Consider the following 15,865-nt stretch of genomic DNA (forward strand, 5'->3'; position numbering starts at 1 on the left):
GGATAATGCAATATGACTAAGGACAGCTTGGGTTGGCTTGGCCTTAATGGTTGGGAACTAAGAGGGCCATATCAGTCGGTGGGTCGGTTCTTGCTCCATTCATTAAAATAAAGGGAAAAAAAAGTGAGTGTAAGAGACATCAAAAGGAGAAATAGAAGAGGAGTGAGATTGTGTTGTTCTTTTGGTCTTTGTGAATTGTGAGAGTGAGTGCCACTCCATGTTCTCACACTTCAAGTGGTGGTGGGGGTACTTGAAGTTAGACTCAGTTGAAAAAAAGAGAAACAAACAAAATTTTTGAGTTGGTTCTAAGGGGTGTGACTTCAAAAGGCTTCCAAAAAGGACATAGTCAACAATGTGATCCTTTTCCCTTGCCTCTCATTTTCTTTGTCAAAGGTCTAACCAATACTACATCATCATCATTATCATAATTGAAAGCCCCTTTTCCGAGGGGTGTTTCAAATCATCAAATTTGGCACCAATTGTTACGTATGCTGTAGAATAGTGGCTTCATTGGGGACACTGATTGGAGTAATGGATCTATGCACCTGGTCTTAGCAAGGTTCAATATTTGGTCATAAATTGTGGGATATATTTGGCTTCATATGAAGTGTTAAATAGTATGGAGTATTTGCTATCTTTATGGCAATGCAAGAATGCTTGTGCTTGTTCTTGGACAAATCAGGTGGGAAATCACTTGTGAGGGAAATTAGTACAAACTTGGGATTTCTTTGCTGGGGTTTTGGGTATGATAAGTCAAGGGACCTTTCACATCAAACATTAAAAGTGAAACTCCCAACACATAACCAATTTATTCTTGAAGGGCTACCCTTTATCATACTATCATGGATTGTTTGCTTGGTTAGTACATGGTGATCAAGGATGGCTATATAAATTTTTCCAAGTTATGTATTCATACGGTTAATTTGTTACTATCTCGTGTTAAAGGAAGAGGGGAACTAAGAAAAAAAAATGTATTTGGGGTTTCATGTAAATATTTTTGTTCTCATCATACTCATGCCTCTGCCTACTTAGAAAGGAAGCCTATGAGCATCTAGACATTTGTATTACCAGCCAAAGTATGATATAATTGACCAGTAACATGGCAAAGCACTGATGTCACCTGTTTTTTGCTATTAATTATGAATTTTTATTCAGAATTTGACTAATCTTTTATCCAAGAGTGAGCTAACCTTCCCCTTTTGAAACCTCCCGCAACTTGAATTCAGGACCATTTTCCTTTTAGATTGGTAGAAAGGATAGCCAAACTTGTTTTACAAGTCAAGCAAAGTACCCATAGCATGGGGTTCAACTCAATTAGCCAAGTGAATATGGTTAGGTAACTGCCAAACTTTTAAGACTATTTTCTTTGTTAAATAGCTAATCTTAGAATTACATGAATCAAAGTAGTATCAAATAATAATAAGTTGAACAAAAATTGATCAGATGGACAACATAAGTTTGTCTATACAATAATAATCCATGCTGTAATAAGTAAGCAATTACAATGACCCATTTGATAAGCTCAAATTCTGTGCATGGTTCATTAATTTCAAATGTAGTTAGCTTGCCTGCTCTTTTAGCCATTGACAATTTGTATAACAAACTAAGGAAAAAGAAGTCAAACACAAATTATGGCTAGTACATATTTCCTTCATGATGTGGGTTACAACCGAACAACCACTTTTAGAAAACATTCACAAAGAAAAAAAAAAGAAGAGAGTAAACCCAATGCTTTTGCTGGCGTATTTGTATTTACCTAACACATAGCAACTCCACCGCACAAAACACAATTTGTGATAACCATGCAGCAACCCATGTGTGAAAATAGTGATATTCAATGATAAAGCAAGAACTTGATGCTCAACTAGTTGTCGATGTATTGAAGGGAACCTATGGTGTTTCCCTTCTTTTATTGTAATATTTGACCAAGCAAACAAAGCATTATTATGTGTTTGGATTTACGTTTGAATAGGCATAAACTCACATTTCTTTTAACATCATTAGCTTTAACTTTTATGCAACATACACACACACACTTAGACTTGTTTGGTTTAAGATTAGAAAATCAATTCTTACATTTTTCAATAAAAAAAAAAACACATATTCGAATAAAAGTAAGTGGTTCAGATTAATTTATAAATGTATCTCTCAATCACATTTAACGGCTCAAAATTAATTTCATCAAACTTTAAACTAATAGGATGCTTAGGGTTGTGCCAAACTGCCAATTGTTAATCTGTGACTTCACTGCAAAAAAGAGTATAGGCAAAATGCCAACACAAGCAGTCCTACTTGGAGTTGAAATTGAATCCTTCCGCACAAGTTATGTTGCTTCCTTTACCTTTTTTTCAACTCTTTTGCTTTGATAAACTATTTATTGCTGCGTGTCATTCTTATGATGCACAAAACTAAAGGGTTGCCTTGGGTTTACTCCACAAACACCATGATTCCCTGACCCTCTTACTAAAGTCATGCACACTAAAAAAGCCTCCCACTACTTAAGCGTGTTTGCGTCACACTATCACATGTGATTGTATCCCATAAGAAAGATGCTTAGGACTACTATTTATAAATTCACCTATGGTCCCATGCAATGCAATGTCCATTAACAAACCAGTCACCAGGATCAACCAGCAGCTTCTCCTGGTCTCACAATATTTGGAAACTTTGTAGCCGCAAGTAATATTTGTTGCTGTTTAAATGCTCAGGTCTTTGTTTTTTTTTTTTTTACTAATATACTCCCTTGATACTGTTTATGAGACATTTTTAACTAAATTATACATACTATGAAAAGTTATTGAAAGTAGTTAATGTATTTATTTTAAAAGAAATTAATTACAATATTTTAAATTTACCCTTATTTAAAGTCAAACTGTATTGTCATATCAATAATTGAAAAGTTAGAAAGATTCAAATTTATAAAAGGACCAATATGTAAAGAAATAATAAAACTCTTTGAAAAGGTCTTATATCAAAGACTATACACCAAAAGTTTTCAAAGGAGTCTTATAATAAAGACTCAAGAAAGTAAAAATAAAATTATTCCTGAAATTTGTAATTAGTTTATTTATTTACTTTTAAAAAATTTTAATGACATCTCTCTCTTTTTTAATCAAAGTTAACACCATCTATTAATTGATAAAAGAAAGTATTTATTATGTATCTATAATATTTTTACATCGTAAATGTGATTTTTAAGAAAACTCGTCACTTTTGAATACTAAAATTGGTTTTAAAGATTAATATTAACAATTTTTTTGGAAAGGAAAAAGTTGTTAACTGTTCACTTTTGATTCACAAAATTATAAGCACCTTTTCGAAAAGGAGGTAACTATATATAGTGTGGATCATATTATTTATATCAGAATTTCATTTCATTCTTATTATAGCACTTAGCTAAACCCGAGTGGTGGAACCTTTTCTAATTCAAGAAATGTATTAAGTGTAAAAGTGCTTAATTGGTTTCGAGTTTGAAAAGTCAAAATCATAATTTGAGCAAAAGTTTATTTCTAGTAAGTTTTGTCTAAATTATGACATGCGATTTCAAACCAAATAGACCATAAGTCATTAAATTACAAATGTGACAATTACAAGAGATTTAAATACTTTATAACATTTCATTAATTTAAATATTCTTACCCTCATTAAATTATAAAAAAAATGTAATTATCAAACCCCTCAGCTTTTAATTTTTAGTTAAAAGGTTTCCATTAAAGCTAGTTGATGTTCTGCTCTTATCTAAGTTTCAAATTTATCCCTGAAAATTAAACGTGCCCGGAAGTTATATTAGTGTTGAGAATACAAAAACTTTAATATTATGTCCGTGACTTCATTTGCAAAAGCATGTGGGCTGTATGATTCAATATCAATTCTGATTCATTCCAATTTGACTATATTCTGCGGTCTTTTTTGTATAAACCCACATGTTCTGAAAATTAAGTGTCGTAGATACATGGGCTTCATCAGCTTCATTGCTGTGTACTATTGTTATTAAACGTTCAAATCAAAATTCTCTTAGCATTACCATTTATTAATACCTATCGTTCGCAATATTTGAAACAAGGGTCAAACACTGAATATTGTCTAGAAACTTCAAATCAAAATGTCTATAATGTTAGAAACTAACTATATTTGACTGGTCTCAAAATGATGTCTTCCTTGTTAATTGATAATGGGTTTAAGGAGATGATTTCAATTAAATTATTAATTGTAATTTAAATGTTTAAATTAATTTCAATTACATCTTGTCATTAAAATATATATGTTTTTAATTATTAAGTGTATGATTAATACAAACAGAACTTTTTAAAATAATAATGGCTAAGAAAAGTTGGAGATAGAGCGGTGGAAGAAGTGTCAAATCCATTTCATAAATTTATCACAACCTTTGACTGATTCAGTTCAAAACACGCTGTGGATGAGTAAATAGAACACAAGTGCGTGTGTGGTTATTCAAGAGAAACAGATAACCGTTGGTTTAAGAACCCGTTACATTCTTGACCAAAAAACTGAAGGAGTGTGATTCATTCATGAGCAAAAATGGACTTAAGCCCAATTATTATATCGGGCCTGAAATTCCATCATAGCATTTGAAAGCTAGAACATTTTTGAAGTTGGCATAGCACACAGACGTGCCTCTGTTTAATACTGAAAGAAATGCTAATTAGATGATTAGGACTAAATTAGTGGAGATGATTATGAACATAAAATATCTGGATACGAAAGTGTTTTTGGGTCAATCATAGTCCATGCTTAGTATATCCATTAGTAATATTTAACCCTCTTCAAATAAATAAAAATTATCTAGCAGTGATACTCAAAGAGTCAAACTAAAAATATATATTATAAAACACACATGAATGCATGAAGGTCCTTATTTCTTGAAGGTGATTTATCTGGTAATCCAAGCTCTGTCCCACTCCTCATGGCATTCATCTTATACGCACAAGACAAACCAAAATGGAGAAATGTTCTCATTAATCAAGATATAATATCAGTGTTCATATTACCTTAAGTTAGCATTGTCCCAACACTAGGTGGCCCTCTCTGAGCCCTACACCCTTAGATATCTATAGGCCACCTATGTGCCATGTGAGCTTGTTCTCACATCTAAACATTTTCTTTCTGACATTTTAATGATCTCTTGGATTTGTTTCCCTTATGATCCATGTAATTTTTTATATGACGCATGTCCACACGATATTATTTGTTACACATTTTCAATCAAATTCCAATATTATTGAACCTGCTTATCCCTACTTTATCAGTCTAGCTCTTTAATTATCCTCAGGTCCAATCCAACACAAATAATTTAGTTGTCGAATTACATTTTTATTAATTTTTATATCATTTGTATGTTAGTCGATTAATATATTTTTTAAATCTAATTATACTTTCAAACAAATTAAAATAGAATAAATTAAATGTGCAAAATTAAAGTTAACTAAAAATATAAGCAAAATTTAATTAAATATTTAAATCCATTAAAAAATTTACTAACCATTAACCAACAAATTGAATAAATAAAAATTGTGAAAAAATTTCCAATTTACTTTTTTTAAAGATAGAACTGAGAAGTATAAAGACTTTTTATGTATGAATTTTAGGCGTAATTTATCAAGAAATGTACCAAACAATTAAGATTTTGATGTCCAGGATAAAAATATTTGTTTATAATCATAATTAAAAATTTTAAATAAATTATATATGATTATATGGATACGTATATAAACAGGAATTAAATAATATATGTACACTCAAATACAAAGAGCTTCAAAATATAGTCAAATGTAAAATAAATAAAAAAGAAGGAATATTGAAGTATCATAAAAATAAAATAAAAAATATAAAAAAATTGCTAGGTAATAAACACTTTATAAGTTTAAATGAATTATAATATAACCAGGAATAATATACATATGCTTATTTGTTTAGAATATAAATCATTCTAAAATGTAGTTAGCTAAACATATATCAAATAAAACTAAACAATATATATATATATATATATATATTTGGTATAATAATCAATTTAAAGCATAAATATTTTAAAATGTTTAGATATGTATATAATATTTGTAATATATTAATTGCATAAACAAATACCAAACAAGAGTTAAGAACTTCCTTCAATCAAAATTTAAATAGTTTGTGTCTCTTAGGACCTTGTGATGATCCCCTTTACATATATATCTATTGCTATTTACTCCAGTTTCTTTCTATTCTTCCACACCTTTACAAACCAATTGGGGAGACTAAAAGTTAATGGAAAAATTGTGTAGTTAAAAGAGACATGATTGGTGGCTAAGCTAGTTTTGCTCCTTGAATTCTCAAATGAAAGGAGAAAGTTTGTTTATTATTTTAGCTTTTCAACTTTGTTTCATGTACGCTTATAAAGGGTAAACAAATTCTGTTTTTATAAAGCGATTCAGATGCATTTGAGAGGAAAAAGTTTCATTATCTCAAGTGTCTTAAATTCACGGATGGATTACATGCTGATTGATGCTTAGAACGAACTCACATTATAGGCTGAATCTTAGGCAACATATAGCGTTCAATACATGCAGACCGTGAATATGAATGATCTTGAGAAGCATCAATTAATATGGCCTTGAAGAATTGTATAATTGAATTGGTAAAAAAAAAATGCACCTTTTTATCTTCGTATACTAATGATCTTGACACTCAAAATATTTGAATCAAATCCAACTTAATTAATTGTAGAAATGGAAATTGGAGACATTTTTTTTTTCTAAACCTTTAAGCCAAGAATTGAAGTACTAGAGAAGTCTTGGTTGACAGTAATTAAAGAATGTAGGAGACAAATTGTGTAGATAAGGAAAATCATTTGAAGGCAATGAGTTTGGCTTCACATCAAACAGCCGTGAATTAAATAATTGGAGAAGTTTTAGTTAATAGCACAATTAGAGAATACTTGAATGCTTCTTGAAGGTCATAACCAATAACTAAAAATTATAAGTCACAGATAAGTATGTATTTTAACATATTTTTATAACCTATATATTTATGTATGATCATTATTTTATTTGAATTTCTATTAATTTATATATTAATTATGTAATTTAATATTAAAAACATAATTAGATTTTTTAGTATAATTTAGACTTAAATTAGTTAAAAAATATGGCTTTGACGCGGCCAACACGCCTATACTCTAACAATCAACACATGGTTGATTCGATCCATGAAATATTCTATAAAATTATGCAAAAAAAGTCATTATAGCTTAATTATGGATTTCACTAAATATAATATTAAAAAAATAAAAATAATACTAAATAAATTCATAGTTATTTGAAAAGTAAATACAAATTAAAAAAGTTACTAATGGAGAAAAGATAAAGAAAACTTTTGATTCCAAAATGCACCGTCAAAACTCTAATAATTGTTAGCAATTAATTAACACTAAGATTGAATATGTAAAAAGGTAAGATGTGTGAAAAAAAATGAGATGTGAGGTATGAGAGATGTGATGCCTAAGTTGATGCCCTTGGGTTCTTTTAATACAGTTTCAAAACTTTAATATTTGATTTATTACATGTAAGCATGGTCGTGCAAAGTCATGCATGTGGATCGAAGCACTCTCGTATTAATTGCTAGGATATGGGCATATTGGTTGCGACAAAATCTTATTTTTCAACTAATTTGAGTCTAAATTGCACTTAAAAATTTAATTATGTCCTTTAATATTAAACTGCATAATTAATGTATAAATTAATATAAAAATTAAATAAAATAATGGTTATACAAAAATATATAAACTATAAAAGTATGTCAAAATATAGACTTACCAACTATCACACAATTGATATAGAAGAAGTAATTAGTTTTTTGCCTTAATTTTTGTTGACCAATTTGGCCATGAATCCCATTGAGTTTTCAAAATTTTATTTTTCATACATTTAATAAATTAAAATATTTTATTTAAATTAGTTAATAATTAGATTAACATAAGCCCAAGTATTAACTTTATGATCTTAACAAATTTTAAAGAATTACGTTGAGTCCTTTTAAAAATTATTCGTCACGTATATAAATTTACAGGGTTTATAGTTTAATTAAAAAATATTAAGAAAAATAAGTTTTAAGTTAACATAAAAATTCTATAAACATCTATAACAAAGTCTTTAAGGTAAAACCTCTAATATTTACTAGCTTAACAAAACAAAATCACTAATCTTATGAATCAGAATTTTATAGATTAATTAATAATATTTTAAAAATTAAATTTTTTAGAACTTTATATTTTAAATTTAATCATAAAATTTATTGAATTAAGTTTAAAAAATAATATATATTATATAATATTTTTATAAATTTTTTGTAAGCTTTTCTAAATAACTCCTTAAAATATAATTAAAACTTATCAGGTATGATAAAGATATCTTAAGAGTTATAACAATAAGCGAATCAAACAATTTTTTTTTTAAAAGAGACCTAAGTTCAAGAGAAACACATGTTACAACCTATATTTGCTAAAGTATTTGTGCACTTGTTTACTTATCTAAAAACACAAGTGATCCTCATTTTCTTATACAAGGATTTGATGTAGTAGATCAAGCTCCTACTATTAACACTACTTGTAGTTATAGATGAGTTCAAGATAATTTTCACATTAACCTAACAATATTTTTGGCACTTTTAAAATTTTCCAAAAAAATTCTAGAAATATTATATAGTATGCTTGTTTTTCTTTTTTTAATTTTTAAAAAAAGTTTAAATACCTTTTAACTATCTCCAAATAGGATTTATTTCAAAAAAATTACCTCAATTTTTTTTTTCATTTTAATGCCTAACTAATTTTTTTTTTAATTTTATACTTGATATTAACCTCTGTCAGTTAAATGGTGACGTGACTAACAGTTTATTACGTCACCATCTATATCTCTCATCCACCTCACTATTAAACCACTACGTGAGGATTCCACATCAGAATTTTTAAATTTTGACCTAAACGTTGCGTTTTGGGTGATGTGAGAGAAAGAAGGCCAAATCTAAAACTCTAATTGAAGAAGAAGCACAGAACGAAGATGATAAAGACGAACTCAAAAAAAAAAAAAAAGGTTAGGGTTTTTTATCGTGTGTTGTCGTTATCCATCTCAGGTTTTGTTTCGATTCTTCGTATTGATGAAATGAGTAGTGTGACTGGTTGATCATACTCATCTTCTTCACGAGTTGTAACTTGCAAATGTAAGAAGTCTGCTATAATTTTGACCTCAGAGCAAGGATAATCCTGGTAGAAGGTTTTGGAGATGTTCTAGTTGGAATGTAAGTTCAACTGGTTGTATTTGTTTTGGATTTGTGATTGTGTTTACAAATTTGTTTGTGTTTGGTTTGCAGGAACCTAATTCTTGCAATTATTTTCGTTGGATTAAAGATCCTATAGATGGAGACAATGAGACTATTATGTGAAAGAAATCCATACAATTTAAGAGTTAAAGGCAAAAATTGGTGATTTAATGAAGGTTGAAAAAGCAACTAAGGAAAAAATGACAAAAATCAAAGAAGAAATGGTGAGACTTCAGCAAGAATGTCATGATCTTCATCAACAACTTGCATTAATGAAACTTAAAATATCCCATAAAAAGAAAAAGATTGTTGTTGAAAGAAATAGGGTAAAGATTTTAGGATGTTTAGTGATTGTGCTTTGATTTTTTATTATCATTGTAAGCATTGTAGTAACAATTAATGTTGTTGGTAGGAAAGTTTTCAAAGTTGACAGTTTGTAATTCCATTGAGTGAAAGTTGTTTTGAATATGGTTGAATGAATTCAATGATATAAGATTGGTGTATAAAAATCGAGTATTGCGCAAGTGCACCAATTGTCAGAGTAATATTATAAAAAAAAAGTACTTTGACTGTGTACATGCCTAATGTACACAACCATGTACATATCTGGTATCTAATATTTACCCTTCACAGCTTTTCTGAAAAGTATACGCCCATGTACACGGTCATGTACTTTGACTATGTACATCTTTAGTTTTGATGATGTACTTCAATTGATGCAACCAGTGAGGTGCACGTTCATATACACGGGCTTATACTTGCCCGTGTATATCTCTGGTTCTGATTATGTGCTTCAATCGATGCAACCAGTGAAATACACGTTTATATTCACAAGCGTGTAATTGCCCGTGTATATATCTGGTTCTAATTATGTGCTTCAATTGACGCAACCAGTGAGGTACACGTTCATATACACGAGCGTGTACTTGCTCGTGTATATCTCTGATTCTGATTATGTGCTTCAATTGACGCGACCAGTGAGGTATACGTTCATATACACAGGTGTGTATTTGCCCGTGTATATCTTTGATTCTGATTATATGCTTTAATCGATGCAACTAGTGAGGTACACGTTCAAATACACGGGCGTGTACTTACCCATGTATATCTCTGATTCTGATTATGTGTTTCAATTGACGCGACCAGTGAAGTATACGTTCATATACATGAGCGTGTACTTACCCGTGTATATCTCTGATTCTTCTCTTCCTTTAATCCCAATATCTTTTAAGCTCTCACTTCTTGATCCTTTTTTGTGAAATATGAATAAAATGTACTTAATAACAAATTCTCTAAATGAATAGCTCAAAAATCTCAATTATCATTCATGAATTACATTATAGGATCAAGTATAGAAGGCATTTATCAAAGATTTATGCTCATGACTCTGTTCACTGAATTTTTTATTTTGTTCAGTTTGTTGAATTTGGTTGTATTCACTGTAAAACTATAAAAACTGATCATGATTTGACAACAATTCACAATCAATGTGTTGTTATGATTACTTACTAACTATCTTCATAATTAAGTGTTGCATAACAGTACGAATAAATATAAACCATTTTTGTTTAACTACCTCTATAATTCAATTTTTTTATATTACAACCTTAAATTTCTAAATTTGGTAAATAACTACCCTATTTTTTGTAATGAGTAACAGATTAGAAAATGTGTGAAAATAAGACATCAACGTACAGAACAATGGTCTCAAAAGGTGCCCATACTGCACATTGTTTAATGTAATCAAAAGGTACATAAAGTGGTCCGTAAAAGGGTTCTCATTCACATGAATACTAACTTAAAGTGAGCTATTGCACATTGTTTAAAATAAAGTTACATTACTCCCAATACAATATAACATAAAGTATTATTCCCCCTCCCAAAATGGTTCCCAAAAAACATAATTTTCATTCAGATTTGGTTGGTTGGCTTGGTAGAGTTGATAAAGGTGGTGGAGTTAGCCCTTCATTCAGATCTGCAGCAATGGCTTAATTCATCTCTATAACAGTAGATGTTCCCTGTGCTCTTGCACTAGATCTTGTGGTTGGTCTCATACGTGGTCGTTGGCACCATTTTTGCCTGTAAAGATAAATCATTAGCAATTTTACTAAAGTCATGAAATGATGAGGCTAATACATACACCTTTTTCTGAACTGGTAAAGATGGTTATGCATCTGCTACTATAGGTGGAGAAGGTACTGAGCTTTCAACATTTGTCTCAGCTATTTCAGTGTGTGTTTGTTATGGATTGGTTGGCTATGGACATGTTCTTGTATTATGACCCTGTACATCACATCTTTTACACTTATACTTACTAATATCTCTTGTCAATCTTGTCAGATTTAGATTAATCTAATCAAGTTTTTTTCTTCTCAATTCTTTAGGTCTTCCAGGACCCCTTTCATTTTTAGTGGGTAGGATCTCATCAAATTCAGTTTCAGGCGACATGTCCTGGCCATTTGTGGTGAAAATCTTGTGTGCATAACACATTACACAAGTATCTCGAGAATAATAGTCATCAATATAGTTCATTAAGTCCAATTTTTGAATTGCAGGCAGTCATAGCATGCCTACTAGATCCCAAAAGTTACAACTATAGTAGTTCCTATTGATATCTATTATAAACTTCTCACCATAATATAAATGGGTCACTTCAAAGTCTCTATGCCCTCCCCAACTTGTTACCCAATTCCCTGACTTTTCAATCTCCTTATCAGTCGTTTTAAAGAGTCATTTTAAAGGCTTAGGCATAATCTGTCCCCTGTATGCACTAACTTTCTCCCTAAGGTTAGAAAATCTATTCATCAAATACATCCTTATCCACTCAAACATTGTAATAATTGGTTTATCCCTTACAATCAGAATTGTGCTATTAAATACTTCACTCAGATTATTCATTAGTATATTGATAAGTCTTTAATTAGGCCCTCTTTTACAGCCCATATATTCATATTTGACCTTTATTTTATTTGAGTTTTATACTAATTTATATATTAATTATGTAGTTTGGTATAAAGAGGCCACAAGTGAATTTTTGGTGCATTTTGGGCCCAAATTGATAGAAGATTAGAGTTTCGCAGCAACCAGCATGCCTAGACCCTTCCAACAAGCACGAGGGGTGCTTTGAGCCCATGCACGGTCGTGCTCATCTGCGGGATGCCCAATTATGAAGAATCTTTAGGGTTTTCAAACCCTATTAAAATGGAGATCTCAGGCATCGTAAATGGGACATTTTTACATCTAGTCTTTGACTTTTGGATACGCTTCTAATCTCGTCTCTTTTGCACGGGATCCTTGGCACATGCTTAGCGAGACTTGAAGCTTCAAGCGATCGTACCTGAAGACTGGGAACACATCTCATACTCTAGTTTGCTATTTTTTTTTATTATGGCTTTGTTTATGATTATTTTAGTTCTTTTCTTTAGCATGAGTAACTAAGTCCATAGCTAGGGCTAAGGGATATTGTTCATGAATTTATGGAATTTTGATGTTTGAATCTAAATTTGATTTTCGTTTTGTGATTAGATTTTATCCTATTGCACTCTTTTCTTAATCTTAATTAATTATATCGTCAGGCGACCGTATCTCGGTTAATTAATAGATCTATAGGGTAAAACAAGACAAAAGATTAGGTGGACTAAACCAATCTTTCTCTTCTAATCGTTATTAAATTAACAAGTTCAAAGGTTCCTTAAGCTTTCTTAAATTGATGTCTTGCATGACCATTGAGGATGTTAATTTAGATAAAAGAATATTAATATTGCATGACCATTGGATATTAATAGTATTCGTATGAATGATTGGTAATCATAAGGAAATCGAATTTAGAGTTAAATAAAAGAATAACATAAAGGATTGAATGAGAAAACCTATATGCCCTAGGTTCCTCTCCGATAAGTTTAATCAACACGTGCATTGCATTCTTTGCTCTTAGTTTATAATTAATTTTATAAATTCTTGTTTTAATTAATCTTATATCTTTGAAGCTTAAACAATTGAATTAGAAAATTCTTAGTAATTGAAAAATAATCCTTGTGGAACGATATTTCGAAAACTTAATTTAAGAACCCTTTATACTTACACCATGCTCTCCTGCTCAAATTAAATAGCCACCAGTAGGCAGCCTCATTCAAATCTCTAATATGCTGCATGTAAGCACTCCAAAGCTGTTCATACGTTACTTTGGCAACACCTATCATAAGATCTCTTAGTTGCATTATTCCTCTAAACTTCTTCTTAAAATTGTTGTATAAGTGACTCAAACAGAATCTATGCTCAACAGGAATAGAAAATTCTTCAAACACTTGCATCAAGCCCTATAAAAAATGAACCAAAAACTCAGCAAAAATATTGAATGAAAATGAACCAACATCTGAAAATAGACACTTATCTATTATTAGTCACTCATAAAGACCCACTTATTTTCTTTAATAGAGCTAATATCTTCTAAGAGCAAATTCAAAAACTATCTCCAAGTATCCTTTGTCTCAGTCTCCACCATAACAAAATCCAAAGGAAGGTATTGATCATTTGGGTCTCTCCCAACAGCAATCAAAAGCTGGCCACCAAATTTGTTTTTTAAGTGACATCCATCCACCCCTATCAATGGCTAACATGCCTTCTTAAAGGCTAATTTTGGCCTTCAAGGCACATGTAGAAACTCCTAAACCTTGGCAAAATCTCCAAAGAAGGCCTAAAAACCCTGATCACATATAGGTATTACTTGCACTTCTTTATTTAAGTTCAGTTGCATATTTCCAGAGTAGTCCATATTGTTTGTCAAAGTCACCATCAATCACACTTTTAACTATTTGTTTAGCCCTGAATGCTCTTGATAGTGTTATTCCAATGGAATAGTTGGATTTCATTTCTCCAACAATATCATTTAATGTCATGTCAGTGGTCCTGACCTTCATCTTGTTAATCAAAACCTTGACAACCTAAGCTGAATTCGCACTCTTATTATGAAAGACCCTTCAACATATGTGTTTGTCAACCAGAGTGTTCAACCTATAAGTCTCTGAATTGCTGACCTTACTAACATACACAGAGTATTCAGCACAATGCCTACATCTTGTCCTTGCCCTCCTCTTGTTATTTAAATCAAATCTGATTTCCTTTCCATTCAGCATATTGTACTCTTGAATTGCGTCCTTAAACTCTTTAATGTAACCAAACTCCAAACCCAACTTCCACTTGTAATCCTTATTCAATTCATCAGCATTATATCTGGAATATTTTCTTCTATAACTATCTTTCTCAAAGTCATCACTGAGCAACTCTTCACTTGCATAACCATGATCAATGTCATCAGCTTGTACTTCTTGTGCCTTATAAAAATCATCTTGTAAACCTTGACTACTCAGACAAAAAAACATTCACTCTTTTTTATTGTCTCTTCCTAGTACCCTTTTTTTTTTCCTTCTCACCTCGAGGTTTTTCAATAGGAATAATAGTCACAACTTCATCATCATCATCTCCACCCCCAACAACTTCATCTAAACCGCTAACAGCACCATCACCACCCCCAACATCAGCATCCCCACCCCCAACATCAGCATCCCTACCCCCAACAGCAACGTCTCCACCCCCAACACCTGCAACAGTACCACCAACAACCACCCTTCTTTTAGACTGACCATCGCACTTAGTAAGTCTCCTTTAGGGGTCTATTTTTCAATAGAATCTTCATCCCCAGAAATCTAGACAACCTCTACACGAACATTGACTTTGTCAGGTTGACGAACACTCTAAGCAACATCTACCTCCTCAGCCTCAACATTTTCATTCACTTTCTTTGCAAATGACTTCTTCTTTCTGCCTTTTACTTGAACATCTCTATCAAATCCATCATCCATGTCACCAGCCCTATCCTCCTCACTTTCATCTAAATGAATTTCGTTTAGAGATTCTTCCTCACTACTGAAAAAATTATCCCCAACAACACCCTTATTACCTCCTTCACAAACAACATATATTTCAACCTTCACACTGTTACACATGGCAAAATTAGCCATGTCCAGGGCTGCACTATCACAATTGATTTCCTTGAAGTCAAAAGGATCAAATTTCCACCATATCCTCATAGGGTGCTCTCCGTAACCTAAGTCTTTTTTTAAAATCTCAAGTACTTCAAAGTACAACCACCTGTCCATATCAATATTCTTCATAGGAACAACCTTTTTTACCCCAACATAGTGCATCACGGGGTCCAATTCAAAATAACCTTCATGATTAATTATAGCATTGAAAGCTATCTACATACAAAAAGGAACAAATATTTGTGTCAGATAAAGTAATAATTTATGAAAGAAAATCCTAACCCGCAATAATCTAATCAAATAATACTTACCTTCAACAATGTCCACAATGTCACATCTATTAACAACCACGGTGCTTGGGAAATAAGAGAAAAACAACAATGCCGATATTTGTTTCAAAAACAAAAAATAGCACAGGTGAAGATGAAGATGAGAAACAAACTACAATGTCAGATAAGAGGTTCAATGATTTTTTGCTTTCTATTTGGAAATATTTCACTTGAAGATCAAGATTG

Source organism: Abrus precatorius, unplaced genomic scaffold (genome assembly GCF_003935025.1).
Source record: "Abrus precatorius isolate BTA unplaced genomic scaffold, Abrus_2018 Scaffold9, whole genome shotgun sequence".
Lineage (NCBI taxonomy): Eukaryota > Viridiplantae > Streptophyta > Magnoliopsida > Fabales > Fabaceae > Abrus > Abrus precatorius.